The 19,936-nt window shown below is 37.3% G+C and overlaps 1 long non-coding RNA gene across 4 annotated transcripts in view; it reads left to right on the forward strand.

The window, feature by feature from the left end:
* Window positions 1-19,936, forward strand: part of LOC111171249 (uncharacterized) — a 106,233-nt gene that overhangs the window by 39,096 nt on the left and 47,201 nt on the right. Inside the window, exons 2-4 of one of the 4 annotated variants that reach the window (XR_016392520.1) lie at window positions 2,837-2,912; window positions 3,306-3,427; window positions 4,118-9,395. This is a non-coding gene — a long non-coding RNA (uncharacterized LOC111171249). Of the gene's footprint in view, window positions 1-2,504; window positions 2,913-3,305; window positions 9,396-19,936 lie in introns of those variants that run through there. The other 3 variants (XR_016392519.1, XR_016392517.1, XR_016392518.1) reach the window with 3 other exon arrangements.

Below are 19,936 nucleotides of genomic sequence, written 5' to 3' on the forward strand. Positions count from 1 at the left end.
TAATATTGTCTTCAAATTAATTTTCATTATTTTATTATAAAAGTGATGTTATTATACTTTTGGGGATTTTGATCCTGAGGATCAGAAATTGTTCAGAAGGCATTTGGAGTTTTCTATAAATTTGTTTATATTGACTTTTGCAGTATCCACTCCCACTGCTTTCTTGTGTGCCTTCCTATACTTCTTCCCTTTCCAGTCTCTTCAGGATGTTCCCCAGCTCCTTTACAGCTATGGTTCTGGATGTGATTTTAGTTCTGCAAGTCACACATTCTCACGGGGACATGGATTTGGAATTTTCTGGTGCAGATGGTGGCAGAGGTTCTCAGTTGCTGGAGTCACCAGCTTCAGCGGTGTTTCCTGATTTGAGAATCTGCTTCCTCACCATTGCAGAGGCAGTAGCTGTTGTGGCAGCCTGGTGTGGCCAGAACCTCAGTCTAGGGTCTGTTGCTTCCCTTCTCTCTAATTATAAGCTTTTCTACTTCAGGTATCTAGGAAAGATTCTATGCTCTACAGCTGAACCCTGAGTAAGACTGCCTTGGTGCCTACTTCATAGATTGCAAACATTTTGGTGATTAAATGGGATACTTGCATACAGTTTCCTTAGCCAAATGCCTGGCACAGAGTGGATAATAAATATTAGCTTCTATTTTTCCCCTCATAATGCCTAGGGTGGTTCAATGTGAACCTACCTGATAGAAAAATTAAATCCTCAGTATACTTTTTAGTTACATGGTGACTACATATGACACAGTAGAGAAAGACATAGAGACAGTGTGTTATAATGGCAGGGCCAGAGAGTGGTGAACAGTATTTAGAGTAAAATGATCTAGGTTCAACTCTCAGACCTACTTATTGTTTGGCCTTGAGCAAAGTTTTCTGGGGTTTATTTGTTCCAGCTACAGTGGGAGATGAACTGCGTTTTCTTTAATGTTTCTCAAGTTTTTAAAATTCTGAGACTTATATTCTAGCTTCATTTGCTTCTAATTTTCAGTAATGATTTGAAATAACAAGAATGTTCACTTCTTTAGATGACTCATTGTTTAAGGCGTATGATAGCAAACGATGAAGTTGTTTTTGTTTTTTTTAAGACCTGCCTGATGCTTGCCATCATAAAAGGTGAATTAAGCAATGCAAGGAAGAAAAAAAATAGAGGTGAGGATAGTACATTCAACGCATTTGGGAGGGTAAAGAAAAAAGTCCTCTTAGTTTAGTTTGTCTTATCAGTGACAAACTGAAACTGGTTTTTCATAGTAACACCTGGTCATTGTTCTAAAAATATGAAACTTGAGGCCTGTTTGTTGTTGTTGTGTTTTTGTTTTTTTACAGTTAGAAACCTTGATTACAGTGCTACATTTAGAAAATTTAGAAGAGGCACTCTGAGGAACTGAAAATTGTAGAAGAAAATAGAATCTCTTAAGGGTGTAGGAAGTAGATACAATCTCTGGCAGAGAAAAGCAGTTTTCACAAAAATATAATAGAGAAAGATAACTGAACTTATTATAAAGGCACCTAACTAAAAGGGAAAAATCAGTAGAGGAAAGGAAGTTATCTCCTAGTCTTAAGCTGTTTAAGGTCTTGGGATGCCAGGAAAGATGCAAAATGCCATTTATTCTTTTTCTTTCTCTCTCAAAACTGCTTTAAAAATCCACGAAAAAGGGCTTCCCTGGTGGCGCAGTGGTTGGGAGTCTGCCTCCCGATGCAGGGGACGCGGGTTCGTGCCCCGGTCCGGGAGGATCCCACATGCCGCGGAGCGGCTGGGCCCGTGAGCTGTGGCCGCTGAGCCTGCGCGTCCGGAGCCTGTGCTCTGCAACGGGAGAGGCCACAGCAGTGAGAGGCCCGCGTACCGCAAAAAAAAAAAAAAAAAAAAATCCACGAAAAAATCAAGCCTGCCTTTTAGCTATTAAAATTGAATTTTAAAAAAATGACATGGGTTCAGATTTGGATTGACATTATTGACTAGTTACTCTTCTTTTCATACAAATGATAGCAGTATCAGTGTTTGAATCTGGCTCATTTGGTTACGAGGAAGAATTCAGTCAGATTATTGCAGTGGACAAATGGTTGTTATAATTACATATGGACTCTGACTGGACCTGGAAGCTTAGGCATAGAGAGAAATATTTTGCTCCCTCTCTGAGTCTTTGGTGCTCTGTGTCCATCTGCTGTATTCCCCATTCCAACCTCTGGAACTTATCTGCTGACGCTGGTTTTCTACATCTTCATTGTCCAGCTTGCCTATTTGCGTAGGTTACTTCTCCTAGATTATCTTTGTCCCCTTTCTACAGCACACATTTTTTTCTCTAACTTGTATTTTAATCTCATGTATAACATAGGAAGCCTTGCCTCTGTTGGGGTAAGGAAAGCATTTTCCTCTTTTCTCCTCAGAGCAACTCCTTCATTTGGGAATATGTAACTAATATGATTGAGGGAATTGGGACCTGGGCTGCCAAGAATTTACCACTCGTTCTTATTCTCATTCTCTTGTTCTTTCTGTTTCTCACTAGTTTCACTTCAGAGGGAAAGAAAGAAATCCTTTTTTTTTTTTTTGGCCGCACCACGCAGCATGGGGGATCTTAGTTCCCCAACCAGGGATTGAACCCGCAGTGGAAGTGCATAGTCTTAACTGCTGGACCACCAGGAAAGTCCTGAAAGAAGTCTTGATTTTAAATTCCAAGCTGTATTCTGGCTTTACCAGAATGACAGCTGTTAAATTTTCCCTTTTGATTTCTATGTATATTGATCTACTGGTTCAAGATCCATAAGGCAGTGATTCTCAACTGGAAGTGATTTTGATAGGGGACATTTGACAATGTCAGAAAACATTTGTGATTGTCAGGACTGAAGAAGGAGATTCTACTGGCTTCTGGTCATTAGAGTTCAAGGATGCTGCCAAACATCATTCAATGCACCAGGTAACAACCCGCGTTAAAAATAACAATAATAATACTGCTATATTTAAAATAGATAACCAACAAGGAGCTACTGTATAGCACCAGGAACTCTGCTCAATACTCTGTAATAACTTATATGGGAAAAAAAATTCGATAAAGAGTAGATACATGTATACGTACAACTGAGTCACTTTGCTGTACACCTGAAGCTAACACAGCATTGTTAATCAACTATACTCCAATATAAAGTAAAAATTAAAAAAAATTTTTCTAGCCCCAAATATCAGTAGTGCCAAAGTTGAAAAATTCTGCCATACGAGAAGTAAAGGGTTTGAGATTAATTATTGCCTTTTTATTCAAAAACTATTTTATTACCGTTTCTAACTATCTAATCTCTCAATTACACCCTTCCAGATTCCCAGGGAAAGATATGAATGGTGAAGCCTATTTTTGAACTAAGCTCCACAAAGCACAGCCTTCTGCCAGTCCAAGGGTTCAAGTTCCTTAGTCTAACCCGAACAACTATGACTCACAAGGTATCAGCTATGATTATAAAATAAAACATGGACATGTTAGCTCTTGTCTCTAAAAAAGGTAGATAATTTTTTTAGAAGGAGATGTGATTAGATAGGAATCATAAAACATGTTCAGACCAAAAAAATAAAATATAATTTCCTTAATACTTAATAACTTTTAATTGATGACAAAAATCAAGTGAGTCTTCTATCATGTACATTTTAAGCCAACATGATTCAGTAATATTGTTTTGGATATTCAGTTACTATATTTGTGAGAACACTTAATTTTTATTATCTCTGAGAAAAAGGAAAAAACTAATTACATATTGGATTAATTTGTGAGTTTCCTATCCTTAGGTACCCTGGGGGTCTATAATTCTTACTTCCAGGAACTCTTTGTAAGCCTTTTTTCCAGAAAAGAGTTTCAGACCAGGAATGCAGAGGCAAAGCAGAACACATTGTAGATGCTAATATTCACTAGAAGAGGAGCAAGGGAGCTGTTTTCGAAGGAGTGTTGTGCACAGATTCTGTTATGACTTTAATGGAAACAGTGCATGTCATTCCCACACAGCTTGCTGAGTACTTGCCCCTGAGAATATAGTGATTAGAATGAATGATGTGCTGGGATTAAAACACTTTACTGTTTAGTTCTATTTGTTGGGAAACATTTACTGATTCTAGCCCTGGTTTCCCTTATGATATGATTAGGCAGAGAGGAGTCACTTTCCTGAGGAAACTGAGGTCACAGCGTTCTCTCACGATATAAAGCTCGTGAGGCATGTGGAAGAGCTGAGATCATGGATTTGGAAAGGATCGCCATAGAGTTGTTAAAATAAAATTTTCTACAGATAACTTACTGATCTAGTTGACTTCTATTCAGTGATTCATGACTTGGGTACTGTTTAATCTAGCAGGTAGAAAGGAGCTCTGAAGAGCAGTACAAGGTGAGAGCTTTTTATAGACCAAAGTGAGCAGGGTCAAGGACGATGTACTGGTCATTTGCTAATGGGTTAATGAGAGTTCCTTTCCTTATATGGAACAAGGAGCTGGATAAGGGTTTGGTAAGCAGGCAAGCATGATTGGTTGGTTGACCTGGGCCTTCCTTTGCTTGGAGAGCCCAGGTAGGGAAACTTAGATAAATTTTGGTTTGCTGATGTGGGGCTTAGCATGAGTGATTCCATCTTGGACCTAATCTGGTTACTTTGACAGAGTCCTTGGCCTATCACATAGTCTTTACTATGCAAATAGGGCCAGTCACTTCAGAATTTTGAGAATTGATCTCAGTATCTTTCTACTGAAGACAATAACTGCTTTCCAGCATTGTGGCAAGACATTTAAGAGCTTCCATCACAGCTCCAGTGCAACTTAACCACGTAACCAGTTCTGTGAATGCTGTCATGTTCTGGAATATTATCGTGCCTCACTTTTCTGTTTTGTAAATTTGGGAAGATTGTATCTGCTTCACAGGGTTTTTTGAGAAAGAAATGAGTTACTAATAATGACTGCAAAGCACTTGTGACAGTGTCTGTCTCAAATGTTATTATCATTGTTAATGCACGTTGAGCTTTTAGCTCAGTGCTTGAAAACCTGGTTTTACACAATGCCCTGTATTATTATTGCTAGAAACAAAGAAAAATAACAATTTACGTCAAGGGAGAATCCAGTAAATGATCTATGAAGGTCTGTTATTGCCTAAACCAACATATGCTTTGTGATAGTGATTAGGCTGGGTGGGAGCCATCAGTCAAGCCAGAAGGATGAGGCAAATGAGGAAACCTTTTCAGAAGACATGTGGATGATTCTAGGGAACTGGATGACATTTTGGTTGGGGGCATAACTTCACAGTAATTGAACACTCCCCAAATATCATTTTTAAAGTAAACTTACCTTATTACTGTTAGTTGGAGGCATAAATTTCCACTCTGTGAATGCCCTGTGCATTTGTGGATCCGATTGCAGGGTTAAACAAAATCAACAGAGTCCTTCCATCCCATTCATTTCTAATGCAACCTGTATTGCTACCATCAGCAGCAAAATAAAATCTTTTCCATTTACCTCTGACTCAAAAAGCAGAGGGAGAGGCATTTTGAGATAGTTTAAATAGGGAAATGGAGATTTAGAGGTTAAGTGATGGGTTTAATGACAGTGGTGCTTCATGTTAGTACTGTATTTCATTTTTCAAAGTATATCCTCATAAATAATCTCCTTGGATCTATACAACTAAATAGAATAGAAACAAGAATATAAGACTGTTATCTCCGTATAACAAATCAGAAAGCTGATGTTTCTCTATCAGATGTATACTCAGGCTAAACTGGAGACATTGATTCCAGCTCTCACTGTTATGTAGGGGAGCTTCTCTTGCTATCATTGTAAAGCCTACAGCATTTCCCCAGCATTGACTTTATTCTGATTTCTTTAAAAATAAACTCCTGGGCTTCCCTGGTGGCTCAGTGGTTGAGAGTCTGCCTGCTGATGCGGGGAACATGGGTTCGTGCCCAGGTCCGGGAAGATCCCACATGCCGCGGAGCAGCTGGGTCCGTGAGCCACGGCCGCTGAGCCTGCGCGTCCGGAGCCTGTGCTCTGCAACAGGAGAGGCCACAACAGTGAGAGGCCCGCGTATCACAAAAAATAAATAAATAAATAAACTCCTGCTAGTCTTTCTTGAATTAGATGCTGATAGACCTAAGAAAATGAGTCTAATTCCTCTTCCCCATTAGCCCTAAAGCTAACATACCTGCAGATCTTCTAAGTTACTCTTTTCTCTAAATCAGACTTCCCTCAGTAGTCTGAACTTATCTATCACAAATTCTAGAACTTTCATCATACGTCAGAAAAATGTACTTTATCCACTTCCCTGAAGAAAGAAAACAAGTATAATTCACTCAGCTAATATTGACTGATGGCCAACAGTATTAGAATCTTATTGTGTGTTTATGTACAGTCATGAACAAAAAAGATACAGTCCTTGAAATTAGGTAATTTGCTTATTAGGGCAGGGACATAGGTGATATTCATGAAATAATTTAAAATTTTATTCAGCAGTAAGTTGCCATGAAAAAAATAAAATAAAAAACAGTGTTCTTGAGCATTATATTATATTGAATGGAGCAAGAAGTTATCCCTGAGGAAATTGCCTTTGAAAGACAAAAAAGGAGCCAGGCATTCAAAAATCTGGGACAAGAGAGAGCCAAATAAAGGAAAATGTTAGTGCAAAGATGGGAGCCAGGCTGGTGTGATCAAAGGATCAAGAGGATTCCAATAAATAAGGACTAAGTTGAATAAGCGGGCAAATGAGAAGAATTGAAGTTAGGGACATAGGCAGGGACAGATATTCTGGGGCCTTAGGATGCCCCATAAAAGGGATTTGGATTTTATTCTAAATCCTAGTGCTATCTATTGGTTTTGAGTGTGGAGAGACTTGATCTGATCTCATTTTTAAAAGAATACGCTGGCTGTTTTAAGAAAAATGAATTGTGGGGAGGCAAGAGTAGAGTCTGGGGACTAGTGAGAGGCTTCCAGTAAACCAAAAGAGATTATCATGTTCAAACAAGGACTTGATGATGCATTGTCTTGCCTTAGAGTTGGGGCGGATGGTGATTGAAAGGGAAGAATTGGACACTTCCTAGCTGGGGATTTGAGTAGCTGGGTGGACAACGCTGTCCTCACTTGAAGTAGGAAAGACTTAGGGTGAGAGAAAAGGTCTTGGGGCTGGGGACAAATGGGTAGTTCTGGTTTTAAAACAATTATGTCTGGAATTTATATTTTGTTTTAGATGTGTTCTCACTTATATGCAGTACAGGGTAACAGTAGTTTCCCTTGAATTTGAGCCGTTATTTCTATTATATCAGCCTCAGGTTGTAGTTGTTTATTAAGCAGTCATGTGTAGAAAAAAATGTATTCAGTGAAAAACTATGCATCCTTTCTCTCTCTCTCTCTCTCTCTCTCTCTCTCTCTATATATATATATATATATATATGTATATATATATATATATACATATATATATATATATATATACACACACACACACAGACACGTACTTTTTTTTAATGCAGGCTTCTTAGATTTCCCTTCTTGGTTATCAGATTCTAGCTCTGTTTCTTGTCTCTGAGCTATTTTGCAACTCTTTGTAAGTTGCAGGTAACTAATAGATATATAAACTCTTCTCTGTGCAGTAGTGATTTTAATTGAGTACCTTTTTTCTGTGGAAAACTGGTTTTGTCCACATTTGCAATTAATTTCAACATTCCTTTACTCCATATGAATTTTTCTTCCTTTTCCCTTCATTCAGTTACAACATCTGCTTGATTTCCTCATCTAAGTAAAGTAAAATCTTTAATGTGCATTCCTTTTTATATCTGTATGAGAATCATAGCTTTACTTTTTCCTAAAAATGATCTTTTAGCACAGTTCTCACCAATGGCTCATATTGCTCTCCTGGGCAGATGAACACCCATACATTTTCACACAAACTACTGTAAAGTTGTGCTCCCGAATTCTGTATTTAATAATGTGACATTAACACATTTCATTTCATATGATGCCAATTTCCCAGAAAAATTCTGGACTCTCATGTGAAATACCCAGAATCAATTTTGCCAGTACAATTATGAATTCAAATGTCAAATGATTCATTTTATACCTCAGCCCCAAGAACATTGCATCCTCCTAGTGGAAGGGAGAATTTCTAATGATCAGTCTTTGAGCTTCCACAAGCCATTTAGTAAAATTTTAGACACTTTGTGTACAACAGAATTAGTTTGTCAATAATGAAAGATATCATTGAGTGTTTCTAAGCAAATTCATACATTGCCTCTATTCTCAGAAGTGTATACTTCAGTGACTAAGGTTCTGAGAGATTGTAATTCATTAATTCTTAGAGGAAACTTACTTGAAGTTATATTCTAAAACTGTCTTTTAAAAAAGATTAGCTCATGACTCATAAATTGGAGTGGTTCATTTTTTGTCTTGTCAAGGAAGAAGAAAACGTACTTCACTGACAAGGAAAAAGAAACATTGCATCTTTGGCAAAGGTGCAGTTTAAATATTTAGAAAATTGTGATTCATAAGTCAAAAAAGGTAACGATATAATATCATTTCCAGAGCTGTATCTGTGCAAGCACTTTTTGTACTCATATAACATTAATTGATTTTAAGGTATCATTTGTATAAGTTATTATTAACATTGAAAATATAAATCATGAAGATTAAATGACACAATTAATTTACAAAAAATAAGTTCATCTAACGTTTATTTTGTAAGACTTTTTAAAAAATATTATGCCAGGCCTGGCAAACTTTAACAAATATTTTAATTTCTTATAAATCATTTTTTGAATGTGACTATTTTAGAGGAATTATAGATGAAAACAGAGTTTTGGTTGACAAATTGAAAACTTCACAAAGAAAGAAGCATAGATTTATTGATTGATATAGCTAATATGTTTATGGCATCTGTGAGAGCCACGTAAACAGGTAGATTGTGAGATGGGTTGATGATTACCAATTTTGTTCTGACGTTATGAAAATAAAAACTCAAATGTTACACAAAACTTATGCTTTGAGTTGGGGTGGATGGTTATTGAAAAAGAATAATGAGATGCTTTCTATTTTGGGGATTTCAGTAGCTGGGTGGACACTGTTGTCCTGACCTGAAATAGGAAAGACTTATGGTGAGGGGGAAGGTCTTGGGGCTGGGGTAAGAATGGATAGTTCTGTTTGTAACAAACTTACTTCTAGAATTCACATTTTATTGTAGATGTGTTTTTACTTGCATGCAGTAGAGGGTGACTGTAGTCTTCCTGGGACTTGAGCCTTTATTTCTGTTATATCAGTCTCAGGTTCAGTTGTTTGTTTAGCAGTCATGTGTGGAAAAGAAAGATGTATTGCATGGAAAACTATGCATCTTCCTTAGATTACCATCTGTAAAATGCTTACTTTAAAAACCTTAGTTGAACTTACTTTTATCCATACTGGGTTGACATTTTTGTTATATTTTTAACAGTTCTAAGACAAAATATTTCACTTGTCATTGAGAGATTATACACTAGACTTGGGGAAACGTGGGGGCTATCCTGATGAGGCCTCTCATTTACATTTCCTCATTTGTGAAAGAGAAAGTATTTAGTTTCTGGAAACTTGGGGTTGCCTCCCCCCTCTTTATGTTAGACTACATTTTGAATTGGCCTTAGAGTTCCTTCAAATAAAGCAACAAGCAATAAATGGATATTTTCATACTTCTATAAGCTCTCTTCTTGAAGGAGAGATCCCTTGTAGTATTCACCATTTTAGCTCCAGAACCTACATTGTTGATGGTTGAGGGTAGATCTCATAGAGGTGTCTTTGCCTTACTGGGGAGTCTTTGTATGGCTTATAGGGTACAATTCTAAGGTCAAAAGGAAAGTGATTGACTCTATCCCTAACATTTCTCAAGGACCCGTGATGATAGAGAATCACAACTCTCTTCCCACATTTGGTACCCTAAGAGGTAGATTTCTGTTTATTCTGTATAAGAAATATTTTTATTTATTACTTTATTTTATTTTATTTTATTTTTTGCGGTACACGGCCTCTCACTGTTGTGGCCTCTCCCGTTGCGGAGCACAGGCTCTGGACGTGCAGGCCCAGTGGCCATGGCTCACGGGCCCAGCTGCTCCGCGGCGTATGGGATCCTCCTGGACCGGAGCACGAACCCGTGTCTCCTGCATCGGCAGGCGGACTCTCATCCACTGCAGCACCAGGGAAGCCCAAGAAATATTTTGAAAAGAAGCAAACATCATTTCTAATCAAAGAGATGTTTTTCAAAGGAGTTCTTCAAAATGTACATGTTCTTTTCCTTTGGGATAGTACATAAGACCTACCTTCTGGAAAGGTACACACATATCAAATCATGTGCTTCGTCCTTAAAAGGAAAAATTCATGTTTGGTCAATCCTCTTTACTTCCCATAAGGAAAAATTAACTCATTTCTTAGAGTGTCCAGAGAGTCTCAAGCTCATAATGAGTATTTTATGGAAATTTTCTCATAATTGAAGATTAATGTTTAGTTTATGATTTTATTTCAATAATCTCTACCATATTTATTTTTAACCCATTGCACAAATAGGGGTAACATAAGTTGACTAAAGCAGTATAACAAAGATTTTATGTTTGATGGACTTGGGAAGAGGGAGGAATAAGAAGTTTTTACACCCTTTTTCTCACTTGTTCCCAGCAGTGATCTCAAGTTTCAGGACAGTCTGGATGGCAAATAGGCAAATAGAGAAAAGTATGCTTTGTTTCTGTGGCAGTCTCAGAGCCAATGACTTCTCTGGGAGAGAGGTAGCTTATCCAGCCTAAAATTTTGAGACTGAAAACTTGGAGGGAAGCTGGTGCAAGATTTCTGCAGGATAAAACCCTTGGTGCTACTGCCAGAATAGAATAGATGTCTGGTTTGTGATATTAGTTATCTATTACATTCTTGGAAAGGCTAAATATCAGCTTTCCTGGTACCCAGCAAATGGCGATAGGTCAATTACTGCTGCTCTAAATGAATATTTTTAAGCAACTTTTTTCCCTTGGCATTATTTAAAGCATAAGTGGTTAGATTTATTTATTTATTTTTCGCCAGCGTATACATGTCGATCCCAGTCGCCCAATTCATCACACCACCACCCCCACACCCCCGCTGCTTTCCCCCCTTGATGTCCATACGTTTGTTCTCTACATCTTTGTCTCAGCTTCTGCCCTGCAAACCAGTTCAAGTCTACCATTTTTCTAGGTTCCACATATATGTATTAATATACGATATTTGTTTTTCTCTTTCTGACTTACGTCACTCTGTATGACACTCTCTAGATCATCCATGTCTCAACAAATGACCCAATTACGTTCCATTTTATGGCTGAGTAATATATATGTGCCACATCTTCTTTATCCATTCGTCTGTCGATGGGCATTTAGGTTGCTTCCATGACCTGCCTATTGTAAATAGAGCTGCAATGAACATTGGGGTACATGTGTCTTTTTGAATAATGGTTTTCTCTGGGTATATGCCCGGTAGTGGGATTGCTGCATCATACGGTAATTCTATTTTTAGTTTTTTAAGGAACCTCCATACTGTCCTCCATAGTGGCTGTATCAATTTACATTCCCACCAAAAGTGCAAGAGGGTTCCCTTTTCTCCACACCCTCTCCAGCATTTGTCGTTTGTAGATTTTCTGATGCTGCCCATTCTAACTGGTGTGAGGTGATACCTCATTGTAGTTTTAATTTGCATTTCTCTAATAATTAGTGATGTTGAGAAGCTTTTCATGTGCTTCTTAGCCATGTGTATGTCTTCTTTAGAGAAATGTCTATTTAGGTCTTCTGCCCATTTTTGGATTGGGTTGTTTGTTTTTTTAATATTGAGCTGCATGAGCTGTTTATATATTTTGGAGATTAATCCTTTGTCCGTTGATTTGTTTGCAAATATTTTCTCCCGTTCTGACGGTTGTCTTTTCGTCTTGTTTATGGTTTCCTTTGCTGGGCAAAAGCATTTAAGTTTCATTAGGTCCCATTTGTTTATTTATTTTTTAATTTCCATTACTCTAGGAGGTGGATCAAAAAAGATCTTGCTGTCAAAGAATGTTCTTCCTATGTTTTCCTCTAAGAGTTTTATAGTGTGTAGTCTTACATTTAGGTCTCTAATCCATTTTGAGTTTTTTTGTGTGTATGGTGTTAGGGAGTGTTCTAATTTCATTCTTTTACATGTAGCGGTCCAGTTTCCCCAGCACCGCTTATTGAAGAGACTGTCTTTTCTCCATTGTATATCCTTGTCTCCTTTGTCATAGATTAGCTTACCAATCTAGGAACGTGGGTTTATCTCTGGGCTTTCTATCCTGTTCCATTGATCTATATTTCTGTTTTTGTGCCAGTACCATATTGTCTTGATTACTGTAGGTTTGTAGTATGGTCTGAAGTCAGGGAGTCTGTTTCTTCCAGCTCCGTTTTTTTCCCTCAAGACTGCTTTGGCTATTCAGGGTTCTTTGTGTCTCCATACAAATTTTAAGATTTTTTGTTCTAGTTCTGTAAAAAATGCCATTGGTAATTTGATAGGGATTGCATTGAATCTGTAGATTGCTTTGGGTAGATATCATTTTCACAATATTGATTCTTCCAATCCAAGTACAGGGTATATCTCTCCATCTGTTGGTATCATCTTTAATTTCTTTCATCAGTGTCTTATAGTTTTCTGCATACAGGTCTTTCCTCTCCCTAAGTAGGTTTATTCCTAGATATTTTATTCTTTTTGTTGCAATGGTAAATGGGAGTGTTTCCTTAATTTCTCTTTCAGATTTTTCATCATTAGTATATAGGAATGCAAGAGATTTCTGTGCATTAATTTTGTATCCTGCGACTTTACCAAATTCATTGATTACCTCTAGTAGTTTTCTGGTGGCATCTTTAGGATTCTCTATGTATAGTATCATGTCGTCTGTAAACAGTGACAGTGTTACTTCTTCTTTTCCAATTTGTATTCCTTTTATTTCTTTTTCTTCTCTGATTGCTGTGGCTAAAACTTCCAAAACTATGTTGAATAATAGTGGTGAGAGTGGACACCGTTGGCTTGTTCCTGATCTTACTGGAAATGCTTTCAGTTTTTCACCATTGAGAATGATGTTTGCTGTGGGTATGTCATATACGGCCTTTATTATGTTGAGGTAGGTTCCCTCTATGCCCACTTTCTGGAGAGTTTTTATCATAAATGGGTGTTGAATTTTGTCAAAAGATTTTTCTGCATCTATTGAGATGATCATATGGTTTTTCTTCTCAGTGTGTTAATATGGTGTATCACATTGATTTATTTGCGTATATTGAAGTATCCTTGCATCCCTGAGATAAATCCCACTTGGTCATGGTGTATGATCCTTTTAATGTGTTGTTGGATTCTGTTTGCTAGTATTTTGTTGAGGATTTTTGCATCTATATTCATCAGTGATATTGGTCTGTAATTTTCTTTGTTTGTAGTATCTTTGTCCGGTTTTGGTATCAGGGTGATGGTGGCCTCATAGAATGAGTTTGGGAGTATTCCTTCCTCCGCAATTTTTTGCAAGAGTTTGAGAAGGACGGGTGTTAGCTCTTCTCTAAATGTTTGATAGAATTCACCTGTGAAGCCATCTGGTCCTGGACTTTTGTTTTTTGGAAGATTTTTAATCACAGTTTCAATTTCATTACTTGTGATTGGTCTGTTCATATTTTCTATATGGTTCAGTCTTGGAAGGTTATACCTTTCTAAGAATTTGTCCATTTCTTCCAGGTTGCCCATTTTATTGGCATAGAGTTGCTTGTAGTAGTCTCTTAGGATGCTTTGTATTTCTGCAGTGTCTGTTGTAACTTCTCCTTTTTCATTTCTAATTTTATTGATCTGAGTCCTCTCCCTCTTTTTCTTGATGAGTCTGGCTAATGGTTTATCAATTTTGTTTATCTTCTCAAAGAACCAGCTTTTAGTTTTATTGATCTTTGCTATTGTTTTGTCTCTATTTCATTTATTTCTGCTCTGATCTTTATGATTTCTTTCCTTCTGCTAACTTTGGGTTTTGTTTGTTCTTCTTTCTGTAGTTCCTTTAGGTGTAAGGTTAGATTGTTTATTTGAGATTTTTCTTGTTACTTGAGGTAGGCTTGTATAGATATAAACTTCACTTTTAGAACTGCTTTTGCTGCATCCGATAGGTTTTGGATCATCTCGTTTTCGTTGTCATTTGTGTCTAGGTATTTTTTGATTTCCTCTTTGATTTCTTCAGTGATCTCTTATTTAGTAACGTATTGTTTAACCTCCATGTGTCTGTTTTTCCCTGGAATTCATTTCTAATCTCATAGCATTGTGGTTAGAAAAGATGCTTGATATGATTTCAATTTTCTTCACTTTACTGAGACTTGATATGTGACCCAAGATGTGATCTATCCTGGAGAAGGTTCCATGTGCACTTGAGAAGAAAGTGTAATCTGCTGTTTTTGGATGGAACATCCTATAAATATCAATTAAATCTATCTTGTCTATTGTGTCATTTAAAGCTTCTGTTTCCTTATTTATTTTCATTTTGGATGATCTGTCCATTGGTGTAAGTGAGGTGTTAAAGTCCCCCACTAGTGTGTTACTGTTGATTTCCTCTTTTATGGCTGTTAGCAGTTGCCTTATGTATTGCGGTGCTCCTTTGTTGGGTGCATATATATTTATAATTGTTGTATCTTCCTCTTAGATTGATCCCTTGATCATTAGGTAGTGTCCTTCCTTGTCTCTTGTAACATTCTCTATTTTAAAGTCTATTTTATCTGATATGAGTATTGCTACTCCAGCTTTCTTTTGATTTCCATTTGCATGGAATATCTTTTCCATCCCCTCACTTTCAGTCTGTATGTGTCCCTATGTCTGAGTGGGTCTCTTGTAGACAACATATGTATGGGTCTTGTTTTTGTATCCATTCAGCAAGCCTGTGTGTTTCAGTTGGAGCATTTAATCCATTCACGTTTAAGGTAATTATCAATATGTATGTTCCTATGACCATTTTCTTAATTGTTTTAGGTTTGTTTTTGTAGGTCCTTTTCTTCTCTTGTGTTTCCCACTTAGAGAAGTTCCTGTAGCATTTGTTGGAGAGCTGGTTTTGTGGTGCTGAATTCTCTTGGCTTTTGCTTGTCTGTAAAGCTTTTGATTTCTCCATTGAATCTGAATTAGATCCTTGCCGGGTAGAGTAATCTTGGTTGTAGGTTCTTCCCTTTCATCACTTTAAGTATATCATGTCACCCCCTTGTGGCTTGTAGAGTTTCTGATGAGAAATCAGATGTTCACCTTATGGGAGTTCCCTTGTATGTTATTTGTTGTTTTTCCCTTGTTGCTTTCAGTAAGTTTTCTATGTCTTTAATTTTTGCCAATTCGATTACTATGTGTCTCAGCGTGTTTCTCCTTGGGTTTATCCTGTATGGGACTCTCTGCTCTTCCTGGACTTGGGTGGCTATTTCCTTTCCTATGTTAGGGAAGTGTTCGACTATAATCTCTTCAAATATTTTCTCGGGTCCTTTCTGTCTCTCTTCTCCTTCTGGGACCCCTATAGTGCGAGTGTTGTTGCGTTTAATGTTGTCCCAGAGGTATCTTAGGCTGTCTTCATTTCTTTTCATTCTTTTTTCTTTATTCTGTTCCGCAGCAGTGAATTCCACCATTCGGTCTTCCAGGTCACTTATCCATTCTTCTGCCTCGGTTATTCTGCTATTGATTCCTTCTAGTGTAGTTTGCATTTCAGTCATTGTATTGTTCATCTCTGTTTGTTTGTTCTTTAATTCTTTTAGGTTTTTGTTAAACATTTCTTGCATCTTCTCAATCTTTGCCTCCACTTTTTTTCCAAGGTCCTGGATCATCTTCACTATCATTATTCTGAATTCTTTTTGTGGAAGGTTGCCTATCTCTACTTCATTTAGTTTTTTTTTCTGGGGTTTTAACTTGTTCCTTCATCTGGTACATAGCCCTCTGCCTTTTCATCTTGTCTCTCTTTCTGTGAATGTGGTTTTTTTCCCATAGGCTGCAGGATTGTAGTTCTTGCTTCTGCTGTGTGCCCTCTGGTGGGTGAGGCTATCTGAGTGGCTTGTGCTAGTTTCCTGATGGGAGGGACTGGTGGTGGGTAGAGCTGGCTGTTGCTCTGGTGGGCAGAGCTCAGTAAAACTTTAATCTGCTTTTCTGCTGATGGGTGTGGCTGGGTTCCCTCCCTGTTGGTTGTTTGGCCTGAGGCAACCCAACACTGGAGCCCACCTGGACTCTTTGGTGGGGCTAATGGCGGACTCTGGGAGGGCTCACGCCAAGGAGTACTTCTGCTGCCAGTGTCCTTCTCCTCACGGTGAGCCGCAGCCACCCCATGCCTCTGCAGGAGAGCCCCCAACACTAGCAGGTAGGTCTGGTTCAGTCTCCTCTGGGGTCACTGCTCCTTCCCCTAGGTCCCGATGTGCACACTACTTTGTGTGTGCCCTCCAAGAGTGGAGCCTCTGTTTCCCCCAGTCCTGTCGAAGTCCTCTAATCAAATCCCGCTAGCCTTCAAAATCTGATTCTCTAGGAATTTCTCCTCCCATTGCTGGACCCGCAGGTTGGGAAGCCTGACATGGGGCTCAGAACCTTCACTCCATTGGGTGGACTTTTGTGGTATAGTTCTCCAGTTTGTGAGTCATCCACTCATCAGTTATGGGGTTTGATTTTATTGTGATTGCACCCCTCCTACCATCTCATTGTGGTTTCTCCTTTATCTGTGGTAGTGGCGTATCGTTTTTGGTCAGTTCCAGTGTCTTCCTGTCGACGATTGTTTAGCAATTAGTTGTGATTCTGGTGTTCTGGCAAGAGGGAGTCCTGATCCCTTACTTGAAACACCTATCTTTCCAAAGATTATGACAAGAAGAAGGTTCAAATAAATAATAACGTTTCTTCACTTTAATGATAACTTAGAAACTCCACTTCCTTTTGCACCACCCTGGTCTCGCAGCTCCCACCCCTGCTCCTCGGACCAGGTCCCCTATTTATTTTTTTAATATATCTTATTTGGAGTATAATTGCTTTACAATGCTATGTTAGTTTCTGTTGTACAACAAAGTGAATCAGCCATATGCATACATATATCCCCACATCCCCTCCCTCTTGAGTCTCCCTCCCACCCTCCCTGTCCCACCCCTCTAGGTCTTCGAAAAGCACCGAGCTGATCTCCCTGTGCTATGTGGCTGCTTCCCACTAGCTATCTATTTTACATTTGGTAGTGTATATATGTCCATGCCACTCTCTCACTTCATCCCAGCTTACCCTTCTCCCTCCCCATGTCCTCAAGTCCATTCACTATGTCTGCATTTTTACTCCTGCCCAGCCACTAGGTTCATCAGTATCATTTTTTTTTTTAGATTCCATATATATGTGTTAGCATACGATATTTGTTTTTCTCTTTCTGACTTACTTCACTCTGTATGACAGACTCTAGGTCTATCCTCCTCAATACAAATAACTCAATTTCATTTCTTTTCATGGCTGAGTAATATTCCATTGAATATATGTGCCACATCTTCTTTATCCATTCATCTGTCAGTGGACATTTAGGTTGCTTACATGTCCTGGCTATTATAAATAGTGCTGCAATGAATATTGTGGTACATATCTCCTTTTGAATTATGGTTTTCTCAGGGTATATGCCCAATAGTGGGATTGCTGGGTCATATGGTAGTTCTAATTTTAGTTTTTTAAGGAAACTCCATACTCTTGTCCATAGTGGTTGTATCAATTTACATTCCCACCAACAGTGTAGGAGGGTTCCCTTTGCACCGCACCCTTTCCAGCATTTATCGTTTCTAGATACTTTGATGGTGGCCATTCTGACTGGTGTGAGGTGATACCTCATTGTAGTTTTGATTTGCATTTCTCTAATAATTAGTGATATTGAGCATCTTTTCATGTGCCTCTTGGCTATCTGTATGTCTTCTTTGGTGAAATGTCTATTTAGGTCTTCCACCCATTTTTTAATTGAGTTGTTTGTTTTTCGATATTGATCTCCATGAGCTGTTTGTATATTTTGGAGATTAATCATTTAGATTTATAACTAGAACCAAATATATACTTAAGGACAACTTGTAAATATGAAAAATAATGATTTTGACTATGTATCCTAAATATAGAAATTACCTAATGAATATATTTAAAAGTAATTTTAATCTTCATAGCAGTGATGTGGCCCAGGGTTATTTTTGGCAAGGAGAAAATCAGACAACGAGTTGTATACAAAGAGTATTGAAGAAATTGTAGAATATCAGTTTTTCCTTTAAGATCGGTATACTTTTAATCAGCTTGTGTTAGCATAGGAGAGAGAGACCCCAAAAAAAGTAAAGAATAATTATCAAAAGTATATATACCTAGTCTTCAAATTTCAACTGGATTGAGAAAACTTATATTCTTCTAATAATTTCCCAAATGGCAACTCCAAAAGTTTTTGGAAAATCCCAGTGTATTATAGGCACAATTATTTTTCAGAGTAAATTAAATCTAGAAACCTTGGCTTATTAAACCCAGACTTTTCAGATTTTGTAACCTGTTATTTTACTGATTTTTTGGAGCAGGGGAAATAGAAAGACTCTCATACCAAAATTCACCAAAATTTCTTGACCAGCTAAACTGGTATTGAAAGTAAAATCATGCATTTTTAGAAGTATTTTTTTAATCTTTAAAAAACAGTTTCAATGGAACTTCACTATTATTTAAAGAAGAAAAACATCAGTATGATTTTTGGCATTATTTTCAAATTTGGATTTATGAAACTGTTTAGCAATGCTGTGAAACAAATTCTTTTTACTCTATTTTTTTGAAAAATATCTTTTAAATAACAAATCGAAAATTTTTTGGCTGGAATTTGTTGCTATAATTCCATAAAAGGACATCAGTTGATCATGCTTTTCTTCTGAGGTTGGGGAAATTTTACCTCTTCTACTTTATACTCCTGTGATAGGAGCATTTAACATTTAAATGCTCTTTTAACTGATCTGGCATATTACAGGTTACAGGGTATGAGAGGAAAATTAAGTTTACATATATACCATATATAAAGCAGATTTTCATTAATAATACATATTTATTTCAAAAGTAATAGTAATGGTAATAGTAAGTAATAATAAAGAATGGATGATCAGACAAGAGTATGATAACCATGAAGCAATCTCAAAATGATTTTCTGGTAAATAATATGGTTTGACGTATGAGAAGTGGTATGTGTTGAAACATGAAATTCTTCAAGCATTCTTTGATGATGATAGCATTCCTTAGGAATTTTTAAAAAATATTTTATGTACACCAAAAATACCAGTTTCATATTTTATCACTGTTAGAAAAAAGGCTTTCCAGTAGTTTTCCTTTGGGTTGTAATTTTTTCCAGGGGCAGAAACTATGACAGATTATCCATTTCCACAAAAGTGAAGCTAGTCCACCATTCTGTGTTCAATCAAAGGTACAGTTCATCTATAAATTGTTGTCATTGTGTGTTTCATGTAGAGAAAGAAACTAGTATGTCATAAATGCGCTGCAGTTATTTTCCATTTCTTGTTTCAACAGCAATAAAAGGAGAGAGAGAGTTACACATTTATTTACTTGTCAGACTGGACAAAGTTCTTCAGAAAGAAAAATCGTATGCTACCTTAACCACTTTAGCAATTTTTGCAATCCAAAAGGAAAAAAAAAAGATTGATTTCTGTTTAACCTGTTTTTTTTTTTTATTCTGTGGGTAACACTATTTTTTTTTTCCTAGACATTTCTCTCCCTCAAAATTAAGGGGCTATTTTAGAACCATTTTACAGTGTTTCTTGAAAAACTAAAGTTCTCTAGGAGACTGTCTGTTCTGTACTTGAATATGTAAGTACTAACCATGTCTGAAGGTATTGAGATAATAGATACATTCTGTTTACGTGCTTTGTAGTGAGTTATTGTTCTTAAGCCTGTAAGATGCAGCTACAAAGAAGATGTAAATGGAGAATTCACTCAATAAGCCAGAAAGAGTGTTACCAAACTAGACCT

The sequence above is a fragment of the Delphinapterus leucas genome, chromosome 3 (genome assembly GCF_059928025.1).
Source record: "Delphinapterus leucas isolate spDelLeu-1000000601 "Yukka" chromosome 3, BTC_Dleu_Yukka2, whole genome shotgun sequence".
NCBI classification, from domain to species: Eukaryota; Metazoa; Chordata; class Mammalia; order Artiodactyla; family Monodontidae; genus Delphinapterus; species Delphinapterus leucas.